General features: G+C 48.8%; 1 protein-coding gene across 2 annotated transcripts in view; it reads left to right on the plus strand.

Annotated features, from left to right (window-relative positions):
* Positions 1-3,608: 3,608 nt before the first annotated feature.
* Positions 3,609-16,282, plus strand: part of EDAR (ectodysplasin A receptor) — a 95,717-nt gene continuing 83,043 nt past the window's right edge. For both annotated transcript variants that reach the window (XM_008008346.3, XM_008008343.3), the window contains exon 1: positions 3,609-3,898. The gene's annotated coding sequence lies outside the window, so the exon portion shown is untranslated. The remainder of the gene's footprint in view (positions 3,899-16,282) is intronic.

The raw sequence follows: 16,282 nt of genomic DNA on the forward strand, positions 1-16,282 counted from the left end.
ACCCAATTCCATTCTCGTATTTTAGGCACATTTGCAAGCCAAGGAAGGTGTGGTTCCTAAGAGAGATTTTAAATCACAAATATTTATGTTCCTGTTTTTTCTGCCTGCAGAGCTGTGACCACCTGAGTAGCAGGGGCTCTGAGATGATACTTTAAAAACTAGCTGGCCAGTGCTGAGGAGGGCAGAGCCCTATGAGGTCACCACTGACAGAGCTGGGGACAAATGCATCTTAGGAAAGCAGAGAAGCCAGGCCAGGTCAGTCCTGGGAGCCACTGTCCCACGAGGCAGGGATAACGTTCTTCCAGAAAACAATTGCGGTTCTGGGACAAATTTGAAGCTGCAAATTCTACACTATAGACAGAACTGTGATCATTTTATTCTGAATAACTTGGTGTCACCATGAGCTTAAAAACATTTCACCAAATATGCACACGCTGTCTCAGGATTTGAGCAATGTCATTTCCTGGAGGGTTTTCTGAGATAAACTTCACCTGTAGGTAGCCAGAAGCTTACTTGCTGTGGTGAGTTGTTAGGTAAAGCCAATTATATGTCAGGGCCCAGCTGCCAGACAGGAGCACCTTGCTTTTGGAGTGTTGGATCCCGTGCCACTTTTTGAGACAGTAATTAGTAGCAGGAAACTGTCACCAGCCGACTGGTAATCCCCCCACCTACAAACACAAATAATCCAGGCATCCTGTGTATCCTTGCTTATCACGGCCAGAAAGTACTTTTCATCTCCATTTCATAACTTGATTGCTCTGTGCCTCCCCAAACAGAGCGTAAGCTTCTTGAGGCCAGAGATTTTGACTGTCATTCTCATTGTGATCTACTCAGCAACTGGAACAGTGCTGGCACGTAGAAGACGCAACGTGCATTTGCTGCGTGAATAAACACGTGAACATGATGGCATAGAAGAATGCTACTTTGATGGGGTACATGGGTATCAAGGATTTTCTTTCTGCTCACACAACATGAGATTTGTAATTAAGACACAGATTTAAGGCAGATGCGGTGGCTCACACCTGTAATCCCAGCACTTTGGGAGACTGAGGCAGGAGGATCACTTGAAGTCAGGAGTTTGAGAGCAGCCTGGCCAACATGGTGAAACTCTATCTCTACTAAAAATACAAAAATTAGATGGGCGCAGTGGCACTTGTCTGCAATTCCGGCTCCTCGGGAGGCTGAGAATCGCTTAAACCTGGGAGGCAGAGGTTCCAGTGGGCCAAGATCACGCTACTGCACTCCAGTCTGGGCGACAGAGAAAGACTCCGTCTCACCAAAAAAATAAAAGACACAAATTTAAAATCATGATGACCAGAGTATGGCTCCGTTTCACTCACTGGAAATTATCTGATCTGTAAGATCATTCTTACCAACCCATGAGTGTTTTTTACAGGCGTGGGAGTCCACTGACTGTCTAAAATCACTTGCAAAGTTTTGTTGTAGTGGAGCTGAGAGCTGGGGCCGGCCTGCCTGTTGTGTCCCTCCACGAAACTCCTGGCCACGCATTTGAGCACACCCCACGAAGGGGGCAGGTGTCTGGCTGGGCTGTTATGTGTATCAAGCATGTGTTCTGAATTACAGTTCATTTGTTCTAAATTACATTCATCATTTCTAAATTTGTTCTAAATTTAGAACACAGCCCCAGGAGACCCCTTTCACCCAACCATGGTCTGCAGTCTTGATTCATGTTCTTATTTGAAAAATGCTATTGATAACCCTTTGCTATTTCTGCCTCAGTCTCTTAGGAAATGTATAAAGCAGAAAATCACGTGTCTTCAAAGCTCTGGGGCCTTACATGATGAAGACAAGCAATGATTTCTCATTTCATTCTTTCTCTTAATCAACTGAATTAATTATATACTCATTTTCATTTGAATATGATGACTAGGCAGACTTCAAGTATAACCATCCATAACTTGCCTAACGCCATGACGTTTGGATTTTTTTTCAAAGAGAGGAAAAAAACTCCCTTGGCTTCTATTACAGCATCCATATTTTGTGCCATTTTAATTTTTTCTCGTGTCTTTTTTCTCTCTCTTTGGGCAATGTCAGCATCATTTCTTTTTGGTAAATTTTAAATCACCACTTAATTTCCAATAGAAAAAAAAGAAGTTTTAGTTACACCTAAAATAATCCCGAACCTCAGACACACGATGGGCACACGAGAAAGTCAACATTACATGAATAGAACAGATGAGCCCAGAATACCTCCCATTCATTTTCCCAGGTTCCTAATTTAATAATTGCAGTGACTTTAATTTATCCAGACCCTCAGTCTGAACTCGGCGTGGGCAGGGTAGACAGCCAAACCTGAAAATTCAAGTTAAAATTCTCATTTGGGAGCTTATATTATCTAGATTAATCATCCACAAGGGTCAAGTCAGCCAAGTAACTCTGGTTATGCTTAATCTCTGCGGAGGCAGAATTAGTCCTTCACAGTCAAAGTCCTTGCCCCAGCCCCATACATTTCTGTTTTTTTCTTTTCTTTTCTTTTCTTTTCTTTTCTTTTCTTTTCTTTTTTCAAGAGAGTCTCGCTCTATTGCCCAGGCTGGAGTGCAGTGGCACAATCTCGGCTCACTGCAACTTCCATCTCCTGGGTTCAAACGATTCTCCTGCTTTAGCCTCCTGAGTAACTGGTTTTACAGACACATGCCACCACAACTGGCTAATTTTTGTATTTTTAGTAGGGACAGAGTTTCACCATGTTGGCCAGGCTGGTCCTGAACTCCTGACCTCAAGTGATCCACCCGCCTCGGCCTCCCAAAGTGCTGAGATTACAGGTGTGAGCCACCGTGCCCAAACTGTTTCTTTCTTAAGCTGTTACTTTCTCATGTGTGAGTTACCTTGTAGGTTTCCAAGACAGAGGGGACAAGATGGAAAAGGAGAACACAGAAATCTAGCCTGGAGGAGCTGCTCTGTTCCTGTATTTATCTGTGTAGGTGTGAATGAGGGAGAAAATGACAAGAGAATTACATTATTTTAAGGCTGGTTTTTTCCCTCCCCCTCCCCCTCCCCGCCGATCATTTACTTTTTGAGAAATAATTGCCCAATACTGAAAGGTATGTCCTTCCCAAATGTTTGTGTTTCAAATGGCTTCCTAATTACCTAGTTTACGGGGGTGTGTATGGCTATCTGAAGTTACATGGGTATACACTGGTGGTGTGAGGTGCCCAGGGAGAGGAAAGGAAGAGCAGTCCTGGTGGCTCAAACCCTGAGGGATGTGCGGGGGATGGGTGAGAATGTGAACAGACATGTTGGAAGCCGAATCCGTGCAGTGGCACCCATGCCTGTAGCCATCTCAGTGGGGGGTCCTTCTACGAACAAGCTTTGATTAATGATATTTTAATGCTAGTTTAGGTTTTTAGCACTCCCATGCCTAAAGGCTTTGATAGAAGCAAGACCCCCACCCCTGCAGGAAAAAAAAAAAAAAAAAAAAAAAAAAAGCAATGATTTTTATGCCTTCCAACAGATCTCTTAAGGGGCAGACGTCCAGAGAGCCAGGTGTGCCAGGGACCTATGGCAGCAGGGCTGAACGTGCCCGCTCCAGTCTCTCCAGTGCTGGGAGAGACCTCTAGGTGGTGCAGGTGAGTTTGCAATGAGGGAAAGCCCCTCCGCAAGGACTGCGTTTCCAAACTTGCAGACAGGACAGGGAGCCGTAAAGGAAGAGTTCCCGGGAAGCCCTTTAAATTGAAAGGAAAAGAAGCAGGGCTGGTGGCAGAGAGGTGTGCCAGGTCCCAGGCAGCCCTACTGGCCCCTAAGGACATAGAGTACCTGCTTCTGAGAGGGCTGCCAGGGTGGCCACCGGTGAAGCCTGTCACCCAGAACTGGATGTACCTGGCTTTCTTCATAGACCCATCTTCTGCTGGGACTGAAGCTGACCCACAACAGGAGCCGGGTAAGCTTTGGTCCTTTCCTCTGGTTTTCTAAACTCTTCAGCTGTGGCCGAGACGGAGGTGTCATGGGCTGGGAGAGAGCCTGGGTGCATTTTTGAAATGCATGTCATTTTTGGGTTGCGTTTGAACAAGCTTTACCGATTGCAGTATGTCTGCGCTACCAGTTTATAAGACCTGAGATTGTTCCTTTGTGTTCAGGAAAACATCAGAAACCCCATTTTGCTGTTGGTTGGACATTTGGTTAGGGAGCCAAATTCTGTGTGCGCTTCACAGGCTTTAAGATTTGGGCCACTGAAGCAACGGGTTCCTCCAGGGAGTGTGAAAAGTATGTTTCTCAGGTTTGCCCCTGTGCCCGGCTCACTGGGGAAGGCAGGCGCGGCTGGGACTCTAGCTGGGCTCTGTACCTGCCTCCAACTCTGCGTACCCGCTGTGCCCTAAGAGACCTTCCAAGTGGGGTATCCAGTCATGTCTGAGACCCCCCATATCCTGGCCTCTGTGTTGGTGGTGGAGGGGTGGGGGGAGGGAGAGAAGGAGGGGAATGGGTACCTATTTGTGATGATAGAGGTTTTCATTTCCAGCCAAGCGGTTCCTCTCAACACTCTGACAGACCGTGGGGCTGTTTGGGCTCCTAGACAGGAGCCGATTCTGATTCCCAGCCTCCCATAGCAGCCAGGCTTTGAGATATCAGCTCAGGGAGTAGAAGGTGGCTGGGCAGGGAGGACAGCAGGCGAGGTTCCCACTGGGTTTCCCTGCCCATGTTGTGCTGGGTCAGCAACAAGTGGGACAGTTCAAATCTACGAGGAGGGCAAATGCCGGTCAGTGGGGAGTCCCACACAGTCAGGGGCACACGCATATGAGGAGACTTACGGAGAGACAGGAGCACCACCGTCCTCTTCCCCGGTCCCCAGGCCACTGCTCTGTGGCTCTCAAGTGGCATTTTTGAGACACTTTCTAAGCAAGAGTGAAACTGTGATAAAGAGGTGAAGAGCCATAATAGACTGAAGGAGAAAAGGGATCCAGGCATCTAAAATAGAGAATGTGTCTTTCCTGGCTTGATACGCTGAGGTTTCTATGTCATAGCCACTTAAAGCCTTTAAAGATACATTTTGACAGAGGCTACCAAAAAGAGAGTGACTCTGGTCAAGGTTGGGAAATAAGCATTTGTTCCGATGACTGTCCACGTGCACCCTCCATGGCTGGGAAAGTTTGGCGATCCTGGTGGTGATCGGCGGGGGTCTCCGCTGTACCCCTCCCCATCCTTAAGTGGGCCAGGCTGTGCTGTGGGAGGATTAATGTGTGACAGCACAGTTAGAGGATAATCTTGGAAGGACCGATCTTCGAGAGGAAAAAGTAAATACAATTTCCCTGAAATGCTTGATTTTCACTCCCTGGCCGCTACCTGGTTTCTTGCTTTTGTGAGCTGGACTTTCATTTTGTTGGGGATACACATTTGTGAAGTTCAGAAGTGTCAGGGGCTCATCTTCGTTTCTCAGGCATCATGGTACCCTCAATGCCTAGCCCAGTGCCTGCCATTGGGCGGCAGCCCAGCATTGCTCGGGAGTGCAGACAGACCTGGTCTTACCCCATCTCAGGGAGCACAAAACCGACTTGCCTCTGTTAAATAGGGAGCCTCTTCGTCAAAGTTCCTCAGGTCTCACAGGCCCACAGACGGAAGCTGGGTTACCTGACGCTCCTTTCTGGGTCCAGGTGAGTGCGTTTTGTGGTTTCCAAAGAATAGAATTTATTCTCAAGGAAACGCCCAGGAACCCAGCTTCAAAGACTCAAGCAAATCTGAAATTCAAATACAGGAGCTGTAAACAGGATGGCGTTTGGCAGACAGCCTTGCAGCTCAAGTGGCTCAACCCCTCAGCTGGGCTCAGTTTCCCCTCACCCTCCTCCTAGCCGGCCTAGTGGCTGCCTGCATGCCTCAATTATCCTGGATGACACCTGCCTGCTCATTCCTTTGATGCTGTTTGTGGCTCTGCCTAGGTATTCCTCCCACCAATAGTATCATTAATTAACTTACATTAAGCCCACTTAGCACATTAGATCAATTAGGAGACAAAAGCCCCAGCCAACCCTGCGTATGAGCATGCCGCCTCCATCTCAATGGCTATGATTCTGTCCTTACTGAATTCGTATATTACAGGAAGGAATTTTTTTTAAGTCCCCAATGTTACTATTTTCCTAAAAAATAAAGCAAGGAAACATAAGCTGATGCCTAGTCATTTAACCTCTGCTGAACATTTCTCTAGCACTTTACAAAGCGTTTTCATGAATGTCTTCTCTATTTTCCCAATAAGGAAATTGAGGCTCAGAGAGGTTCACTGACTTGCCCAAAGTCACACAGCTCATAATGATTATGGGAACACCAAGAACCAGTCTAGATTAGCACTCGGAATGCGCAGGCCTTGTGCAGAGCCTGTCACTGGTAATTGGAGGGGCTGAGACTAGAATTTGTGTCCTCTGCCACCAACACTGCCGCATTTTCCCCCACAAGGAGATGATGCAATGACAGCCACCAGGGATTATAAAAATAAGAGTGGAGTGAGCAGCACCTGCCTTCCTGTATCTTAGTTTCCCAGGGCCGTGTCAGCCCCAGACACACTTATATCCTGTCCTCAGCGGCGAGGGATCAAGAGGAAACAATCTCAGTTTTGTTCTTTGTGAACCCTCCTGATAAGTGTTTGTAGTTTTTATATAGTGAAAAAACTGTCAAATATAGGCCATTGTAGGTGGTTCAGTCGAAGGTAGTCTAGTAACTAAACAATAATTCAAAATGGCATTTGAGGTATGGGCATCCCAACAGCCCATTGGCCCCTGAGACAAATGAGCTTGACCATATTTAATTTTTCATCATTGTCCTTAGAGTGTCACAAAGCATTACCCAAGGATAACTAACCCTGTACAGTCAAAGCTATGGAAAAAGCTTTGCCCTGGTTCTTGGCAGGGGTCAGCCATTCATTAGGTCGTGTATTAAGGGATCCTGCAACCTGAAGTGTCTTCAGTGATAGCACACCCCAAGCACATCATGCATTCCATGAAAATATGTCCAGTGAATGAATGAATGAACGGGCTCCTTCATCCTTCTTGTTAAGAGAAAGGTCACCAATTGTTCCAATGACACAGTTAGGGACAAGGGGGGCTGCTCAAACATCAGCATCCCCTAAGTCAATAAGCAAACAAATCCTAGTTAGCAAAGGTACCCTCTCTGGGGACAGAGACACCTGTTACTTCTCAAATGCTGCGTGCCCAAGGGTGGCAAACAACTGTTTGGCCCCCAGGAAGGAGCAGACATACGCGGGTGAAGCTGGAGTCCCTGCCCCCTTGCCCAGGCATATTCTGGAAATGCCCATCACGTTATACACCTACGTACACATGCAATCAACCAGGAGGCCTTCGTTTTCCATTTCCGAGGACTAAAACAGAGGACTATGGAAAACAGGTGGGCCATAAGGAGCCCCACAGAGGAAGATGCACCTGTGGTGGTAGCCCTCGCTGCACCACCCTGCGAGCTCACGCCAGCTGAACTCACTTCACGGTAATTCAGACCTACTGCTGCAAATACAGGAGGAAGGCGCGCCTTCACTTGTGAGTCAGATGAAATCAGCAATGAGGGCAATAACAGCCACAGTCACGTTACTCTTACTGACAGCCCTGAGACCCGCAGTGCAGTGCAGAAGCCAAGCTTAGCAGTGGGCTTAAGGCTGATATTGTTAACTGATACCATTCAATGGCTAGATATAGGCAACTAAAAAGTGAGCCCAAATACTGAAATATGATACAGTATTAGTCTCCTGAAAATAAAAAGAGAGTTGATTCTGCCAACAATACCTTAATCCTGAGAGAAAGCACTGCAAAACCAGGCTGCAAGCAAAAATTGAGAGGGCATGCACTGTTTTGATGATTCTCAGATCGTTACCAAATCTATTCTCTTAAAGCTTCCATTTGCCATATTTCCAGTCCCGTGTTTGCACGGAATCCCGCATGCACAGGAGGAAGCAGGCAGGATTTCAAGTTGGTTTTAGCGCACATTCATTCATTCAGCAAATGTGTTATGGGCATCTGCAACATGCCAGGCACCAAGCTGGGATGTAGTGAGTGACACAGTGGTCCCATGGGTGAGGAGAGAGAACATCCCTGCACTCGCAGAACTTAGATGCTGCCGCAAGGAGAGAAGCCATAATGCATAAATCCAGCGCCATGAAAAAAAAAAACAAACCAGCAGGGCGGGCAGAAAGAAGGTGCCCGGGGTAGTAGTGGGGGCCTCTTGGGAAATGAAATAGTTGAGTAAAGACCTGGGTGAAATGAGGGAGTGAACCAGGACACCCGCAAGAAAGGAGGCCCTGGGGTGGGGTGAGCTGGAGATATCCCTGCACCACCTGGAAGATCGTGCTGCCAGAGCAGAGGGGAAGGAGGGTTGAACAGGAGGAGAGGAGAACCAGGAGCCTGAGCGAGCCGTGGCAAGGGGGCTGGGCTCTCATTGAGTGTGACAGAAAGGCAAATAGAAGTCAAGTCAGGGCGGAAGTTCAGCCATGGTGGCTCACGCCCTGTGTCGTTCTGGAACAGTCAGTGCCCACACCACCCCATCCCATACCACGCCGGTTGCTGTATTCTGAGTATTAGCTCCTAAGGAGCTGGGTCTCCAAGTAGCCTCTTCCTGAGAGAGCTGGTTTGGCTGGGGTGCAGGGCAGGAAGGGCAGGCAGCAGGAGGGCTGGCAGGAGAGGAATGATCCATTTCCACCCACACCTGCTCCCTTGGCCATTAACACGTGCCAAAGGGATCCATTGTGAGAAAAATTATAAAGACCCTAACTTGAAACACATGATTACACTTCCAAAAATCTGAAAGTAGATTATCAAGACTCAATAAGTTGTGCAGAGAAAGAACACTCAGCAACAGACATCGCCGTCGCCCTCCTTGCAGCCCTGCTGGGACACTCCCACAGTCGCAGAGCCACTGGCCAGCTGCACTCGCTTCCTCCTCACTTGGAGAGAGGGACGCCTTCCAGCATTGGATGTGAGATGGAGTGATGGAGTAGGGACACAGTGGCTCCCTGACAGCTCAGTTGGCAAAACTGTTGGGGAATGGGTTCAGAGATCACTGATGCCCTGGGCCAGCATGCCAGAGCTGTTCCTGTTGACTCCATATGGCCTTTGGAGTTGGGGAGAAGCTGGCTTCCCTGCCCTGTCCCACACAGAGCCACCAGCACCTGGAAAGTTTGATTTCCTTCCTCGTAACTGGAGAATGGAGGTCAATTAGGAGGGAAGTCAGCCTGGAGGAAAATACCTGTCTCTGGGAAGTCCAGGGCAGTCAAGGCAGACAGATGGATGATGAGGGAGGAGCTGGAAGGGCAGGAGTGTTGACTTGATGTCTGGCTGGGGTCTGATGGATACAGGAAAGTGCAAGTCCACGGGGAATGCTCCAGCGGGATGCAGATGTCTATTTAGTTGGCTGATTTTATTTACCCAGTTAGATGTGGTTTTATGGTTTACTGTTTGGATTGAGGCTCTGTGTCTGTGCATAATAAACATTACCTTTGGCTCAGAAAAATCCTAATCCTTAAAAGTACGGCAATGCACTGAGCATCCCTAAAAGGTACTTTAGAGGAGTCTCAAGGTTCATTTTCTTTAAGATTTAGTCCTTAATAAAGACTCAAAATGGCTGTTCCTAAAGCCTCCTGTCCATAATGAAGAAGATAAATCAGAGTATACACTTTGGGGATGCGTTGGTTGACATGTGGCATCCCCTGCAGAAAGCCTGTATCTCCAAGAAGTGTGGCTGAGGGAGGGCACTGACAGCGGAGTTTAGAGTGGGATCTGTAAGCAGCACAAACTAATCGTGCATCGGTAGATTTGCCGAGTGTGGTTTTCTGTTGATGGGTTTCTTTATGGGCAATAAAATCTCTAATAAGTATCATTTACATTCAGCAGAACTCTTTGAATTTTAGCTCATTCTTAGAGAGATTTGGAGAGAGAGAGACCATCCCTGCACATGCAGCAAGCACCTGGCCTGTCTGGGTGGCCAGTCCTTGTTCTGTGGCCACTGTGATCCCTGCCAATGTCCAAGTTTCCCGCCGGCACTCACTAAGCAATTTTGCTTCTCATTTTATGGGCAGAGGTAACCAAAACAAGGAGACTTCGGTGACTCAGGACACTCGGTTTTGAGTCAACTCTTAAAACCAGGAGACAAAACTTTCTCTAGAATTACTGCCAGTTGGTTTCCAACTTGAGGTTTCCAGATGAAAATTATTATCCAAACAGACCACACACAGCACTCTGACTTGCCTTCGGTACCTGGCGTGTGCGAGGGAAATGGCGCTGGAGAATATTATCCTGATGATTATCACAGTTGTTGCTTTTGAAGGCAAATATTTATTTTGTGAAGATTGCAAAATGAAGTACAACAGAATGTTGAGCTCCTCCTTATGTTTACAGAATAAACAGAACTGAGACACTGGCAAACGCCAATGTCCCTTGTTCTCCAAGGACTGGCTGCATGCCTCCCACGGCATCAGTTAAAGCAGGAGCCTCTGGAGATGCAGGCCTTTGGTGGTGGGGTAGCCTCCCACCGGGGAGGGTCTGAGGCTTCCACCCACCTCCATGGGTTCATCTCTGTAAACAGCTCTCCCAATGTGGGCTGGATGGGGTTTGAGGTGGCTGCTTTCCTGTTTACACTGGAGCATAGAGAGGACACTGCATTTGCCGTAAGACAATGGGCTCTAGATCTTACTCAAGGCTTTGTGAGAAGATCTAATAGAAATAGAAGACCTGGCCCCTATTCTCGTGGCCTAAAGCATTGAAAGGAGGAAATAGGAGAGATAGCCAAATTGCACTGCGCTGTGACTGAGCTGTTAAACATCTGTCCCTGCCATGGCACTGACTGTGCCCTCTTTGAGGATGGGGAGCATCGTCTGTTCATTCTCTGGCACCTAGCACAGTGGCTGCACATAGTAGGTATTCAATAAATGTTGAAGAAACCCACATTTATTGGGCATTTGTTACACTCTTAGCATTTCCGTCTTAATCTGCACAGCAGTCCTGTGAAATAGTGACAGTCATCACTGCTTCACACATGTGCAGAGTAAGGCTTGGAGAGGTGAGGTGGCTTGCCTGAGACCTCCCTCCTGGTAAGTTCATGGACTTTGCCTTGCTGTCGTTTCCATGGGCTCATTCAAAAATGAGAGCTGGGATGATGTGGGCTGTTTCAAATTAGCTTGAAGTCTAACCTTGTATCACAACTATCTCAGGTGCGGGGACAGTATATATCGGGCAGGGGTCTAGGTATAGACATATGTGTAAAAGGCTAAACATGGCTGAGCTCCCCAGAGACACCTCAGCAGACAGCCCTGCTGGCTGGCCCCAGGTTCTGGACAGGTGCTGTTTGGGCTGCAGGATGCTGGGAACTAGACTGGAAAATGGAAGCTTCTCTTTCTATCCTCAAGGCCAAGAGCAGACCTGGCCAGTCATTCTTCTCACAATAGCAGTCGCACCAGACCTAAGACGCGCCAGACAACTTCAACCTCAGGAGCCTTTCTTCTTCCCTGAAGTCGGGTTGGACTGGTCCTGGTGGGGTTGGACTGGCACGGGCTAGCCAGCTGGGGCGGGTGCGGCTCTGGAAAGAATGCTGGCGGCAGGGTGGGGAGGAGCCCAGCCTCAGGTGGACACAGTCCCAGAGCCAGTCCCTTCCCGTGCTAATGGTGGAACTTCAGATCATCATTGCTGGGTAACTCTGTCACTTCAGTTCCCCGAGAGAAGGTCACATACTTGCCTCGTGGGAATATTGTGTGGATTTGCGAGAGCCAAGGCAGGCAGAGTGCTTAGAACGGGGCATGAGCATGCCGGAAGACCCGCCCACGCTCCGTATGCACTCACGGGCTGAGTTTAACGGGTCACTCAGCCTCTTCCTGGCAGTCATTCCCCGTGGTCTAGTCCATGAGAGGTCCCTGTCTTTCCTTGGAGCAATCTATCAATTTGGCCAGGTTTTAAAACGCCATCTGGGCCCTGCGGTTAAGGGGCAGCTACACAGGGGTTGGTTTGGGGACACCGCAGGCTCAGCCAGCCCCCATGGAGTACGGTGCCAGGTTGGCCACCTCCCCAGCAGTGACACCCTGACCCCACTCTGACCACACTTATTCAAGCTCAGGGCTGCTGCATTTGTTCCCTCTGCCTAAAACACACTGACCCAAGATTGTGTGTCTTGCTCATTCCCTTCAGTTCTACGCTAACGCGTCGTCCTATCAGATAAACCCTTCCTGGCCCCACGCTGTATAAAACAGCAGCTCCCACCCCCAAACTCCCGTTTTACCTTTATTCATAATAGTGTCCACTAAACGACTTATGCAGACACACGTAATATCACATAAATATTATATATGTTTGAACCTAGAACTTGGTGAGTAATAAGCATTAGCTTAAAATCACGACTTGCTGCTGAGGTGAGGGGCAGGACATGCCCACCAGAGTGGGAGCGGCAGTTTCCTCCTTGCTCTCCAGAGTCTCCCAAGGGGGCTTTTGCTCTCCTCCCCTTCGCAGAGGTTTCGGGATGTGACTCACGTGGGCCTCCCTGGGATTCTCTCACTGCAGAACTGTCCGGAATCAGTGAAGCAAATAGGAAAGAGAATGCAATGAGCTGGGGTTAAAGAACAACCAGGAGGCCTTGAAATAGTACAGTATCGGGTTGAGAGCAGAGGAAGTGGCGAGTGACTTGCCTGCCACCACCCCCCCGCCCCACGCCATCCAGTTGAACTTGACGATGGCCGATCTGTTAAGTGTGGGTGTGTCCACGATCACTGATACAGCAGGCTTGGGAGGTGAGTGCATCACACTGATTTTCAAGTAAAGAAGCAGAGGCCAGGAGAGTCACTTGCCTGCCTCATCTCAGCTAGCGCAATAGAGCCACAGCACCCTGCTTCCCACCCCCTAGCTGTGATGCCAGGTGTTCCCCCACCCATGTGCTGCCCGTCAGAGCCAAGCTGGTTGTCAGGGCCTAGAGGGAAGCATGTCATGTCAGATGGCCAAAGTGAAGAAACTTTATTCAAGGGACCCATTTGGCTGGTGGCGTGTGCCTTGGTGGCTCCTCCTTTGTTGGCTACAGCTGCCTGGACCTGCTGAAGCCCTCCTCTCCTCTGCAGTTCCTGCCGTCTGCATCCTTCATGATTAATCTGACCCTGGGTAGGGAGGCAGGAGGGGCTTCTCTTCTCCACAGCCTGCACCTCGGCAGCCTGGCTCAGGGTCTCCAGGTCCCCAGTCGCCACCTGACATGCCCCTAGCTTACTAGCTTGCTTTCTCCAACCCCCCCCCCCCCCACTTCAGCTGCTGGGGTATGCATACGTGTGTGTGTGTGTGTATGTGTGTGTGTGTGAGAGAGAGAGAACCACCAAAGCTTGGGATGGGGATTGAACCAGGCTGGGGGAAGTGGTTGGGCAGGAGGCAGCCCAGCCCAGGGTCAGCCCCTGCAAACAAGAGTGTTGGAGGAGTGAGGTTCACCAAATGAAAGAGGCTAATCTGACTCTGAACTTCCCCGACCAGATGACACCTTTGATTCTGCATGTCTGGGCTCTAAGGTGCAGATTCTCCTTTTACCCAACAGCAAGAAAGATCTGTTCCTTAGGTGAGGGTCAAGTACTGGGGCGGTGGATGGAGAAACACAGTGAGAGGGAGGGGGAGCCTTGGCATCCTCAGATGGTTCCGCATTTCCGAGTTTTCGGTGAATCTCATTTTGCACAACACTGAACGTTTTTGAAGCTGGCACCTCTCTGCTTACTGAGTCGATGCCTCATTGGAAATGGAATGTCTGTACTTCACACACCACACCCCCCTCCTGCCCCTGCTGAGAACTCTCCCGGGTTAATGGTTTCCTTTTGGAAAGCTTTCAAGTGGTCTTCGTTGGAGTTTACATTATCTGCTTCCCTCTGCTCTGTATGTGGATTATTTGCCTGTTGGGTTTAATTTAACCAGATTTGCAGCTGTGCTAACAACTTCATTGGTGCCCTCCTGCTTTCAGAACGGATTTTCCCGTCTTTTCTTCAGCTTACCGATAGACGGTCTTCATACCGAAGCCCACGCGGGGTTGGGCGTTGTCTGCTGGTGGTCTGCCTCACTACAGAACGCATTTCCTCTGACCGAACTTCATTGCATCTCAGGCTCTAACTAGGTCTCTCTAATATTTTAATAGGAATAGTTAAAATAAATTATTTATTAAAAACCACTCTTAAACAAAAAAAAGCCTTTCCTCGGTGCTCTGAACCTCAGCCTCCTTGGGAGGATCTGCATGTTCCCTAAGCCCGTGGCTCCCTCGGAGCTCTACCCTCTAGAAATACATTGTGAAACTCTTGAGGCATCTACCAAATATGACAAACCCACAGATTAGCAAAGACACACAGAGTCGACCAAGTTTGATGTTTTTGTTTTTTTAATGAGCTTTTTGTACTTAATAGGAGACCTGGCCACCTAATACAACGGTGATTATTGGGAACCACAGAGATGTAATCAGATGTTCTAGACATGGATGGTGTATTTACCCCTTAAAACACTTCCACGCCCTGCCTGGATCCTTTTCTGCTCCATAGACCATTCCCAGTGAAGGCCGTAGCTCAGCAGGCCCTGTACTTGGCATTACAGAAGTGGGACCTGTGTAGCCTTGCCCTCTGGGGCCCTTTGCTGGTCTTCCTACCCTGGGCTCTTCCCTATGTCAGTGCCATTTGTTGGGAGAAGGAAGAACGACTTTGAACCACAGCCCTGTTCTATGGATGAAGGTGGCTGGAGTTCCTCTACGAGAATAGAAGCTCCCTGAGGAGTTTCATCTACATCCACAGAGGCCATAGATCCTGCCTGTGGATAAGAGAAAAAGCAAATGGCCGTCGTTTCTTTACTGTGTCATTTAGCATGATGTCTTGTGGTTGATGAAGGCTTCAAAAGTGTGTGAACCAGAAGTAGAACAAGAAAAGAGGGCGCAGCACTCAGCAGGAGCTGTCCTGAGGTCTCTGTGGGTCCTTCAGACACCAAGCCCTATTTCCATCATCAGTTCTGAGGCCTTCTGTTCACTGGGGAATCTCCAGGGCTTTGTCAGCATTTGAAACAACAGTGACTCTTAGTGAGAGCCGGGTCCCAGGAGGGAGGACGTCCAGATGCCCCCAGTCCCTCCTCACACCCAGGAACAGTCTTTCAGTTCAGGAACACTTAGAAAGGGTGAGCTCCTGGCCGGGCACGGTGGCTCACGCCTGTAATCCCAGCAATTTGGGAGGCGGAGGTAGGCAGATCACAAGGTCAGGAGATCGAGACCATCCTGGCTAACACGGTGAAACCCCGTCTCTACTAAAAATACAAAAAATAAGCCGGGTGTGGTGGCGGGCTCCTGTAGTCCCAGCTACTCAGGAGACTGAGACAGGAAATGGCGTGAACCCGGGAAGCAGAGCTTGCAGTGAGTCGAGATCGTGCCACTGCACTCCAGCCTAGGCAACAGAGCAAGACTCCATCTAAAAAAAAAAAAAGAAAAAAGAAAAAAAGAAAGGGTGAGCTCCTCAGGAGTGGAGCTGAGAAGCCACCACATCTCTGGGCGGCATGGGCAGTGCTGTTGGGCCGTGGCAGGGTGGTCACTCCCCCTAGCCAGGGTTGAAGGGCACGTTGGCACCCTTTAGCCTTACCCATCTAGGAAAACCCAGGCCCAGGCTAGTGGGGGCCACTGGAATCATTCAGCGCCTCCTTGTTGGCGTCCTGATCATAGCACAGGTGTCTTTCTAAATGGGAGCTTGTTCTTTCCAAACTGGGAAGTCAGAGGTATTTGGATAGTTTTAGATTTAGTGCACCCTCAGACACCTTTTCATCTCAGCATTTGTCAGTCCTCACTGTGCACCCAGATCTGGGATTCCAATGCCAATCTCCAGTGAAAAGAACCAGGGCTCCTTGGAGAAGCAGCTGACTCCAGAGCTGGGGCAGGGAAATTACAAGAGGAGCCTGGAGCACCTTGTAGTGCCAGAAAGTGAAGAGGTCCTAAGAAAAGAAAAAGAAGAAAAAGAAAAAAAAATGGGAGCATGTCTAAGGGACACACAAACCAATTAAAAGAGCTCCCAGTCACCGAAGCTGGGACAATCTGAGCAGCAAAATAAATAATGTAATACTGGATTATAACCCAGAGTTTAAAATGAATACCCATGTGTTTACATTGAAAATAAATGATGGACGGATGGACAAATACATAACAGAGAAGAGGTAGGTGTCCCGCGCAGAGCATCTCCAGGTAATTCTTGTAGATGCTGTGCCCTTGAGGAGGTGGAGCAGATAACTCCCTCCCTTAAGTGTGCGCTCCACCTGGAGACTTCCTTCTAAGGAGCACCGGAAGGAGTCACTTCACAGTGGGGAATCCTGCCAGTCACCGCCTCATCCCA

The sequence above is a fragment of the Chlorocebus sabaeus genome, chromosome 14, assembly GCF_047675955.1.
Source record: "Chlorocebus sabaeus isolate Y175 chromosome 14, mChlSab1.0.hap1, whole genome shotgun sequence".
Taxonomy (NCBI): Eukaryota; Metazoa; Chordata; class Mammalia; order Primates; family Cercopithecidae; genus Chlorocebus; species Chlorocebus sabaeus.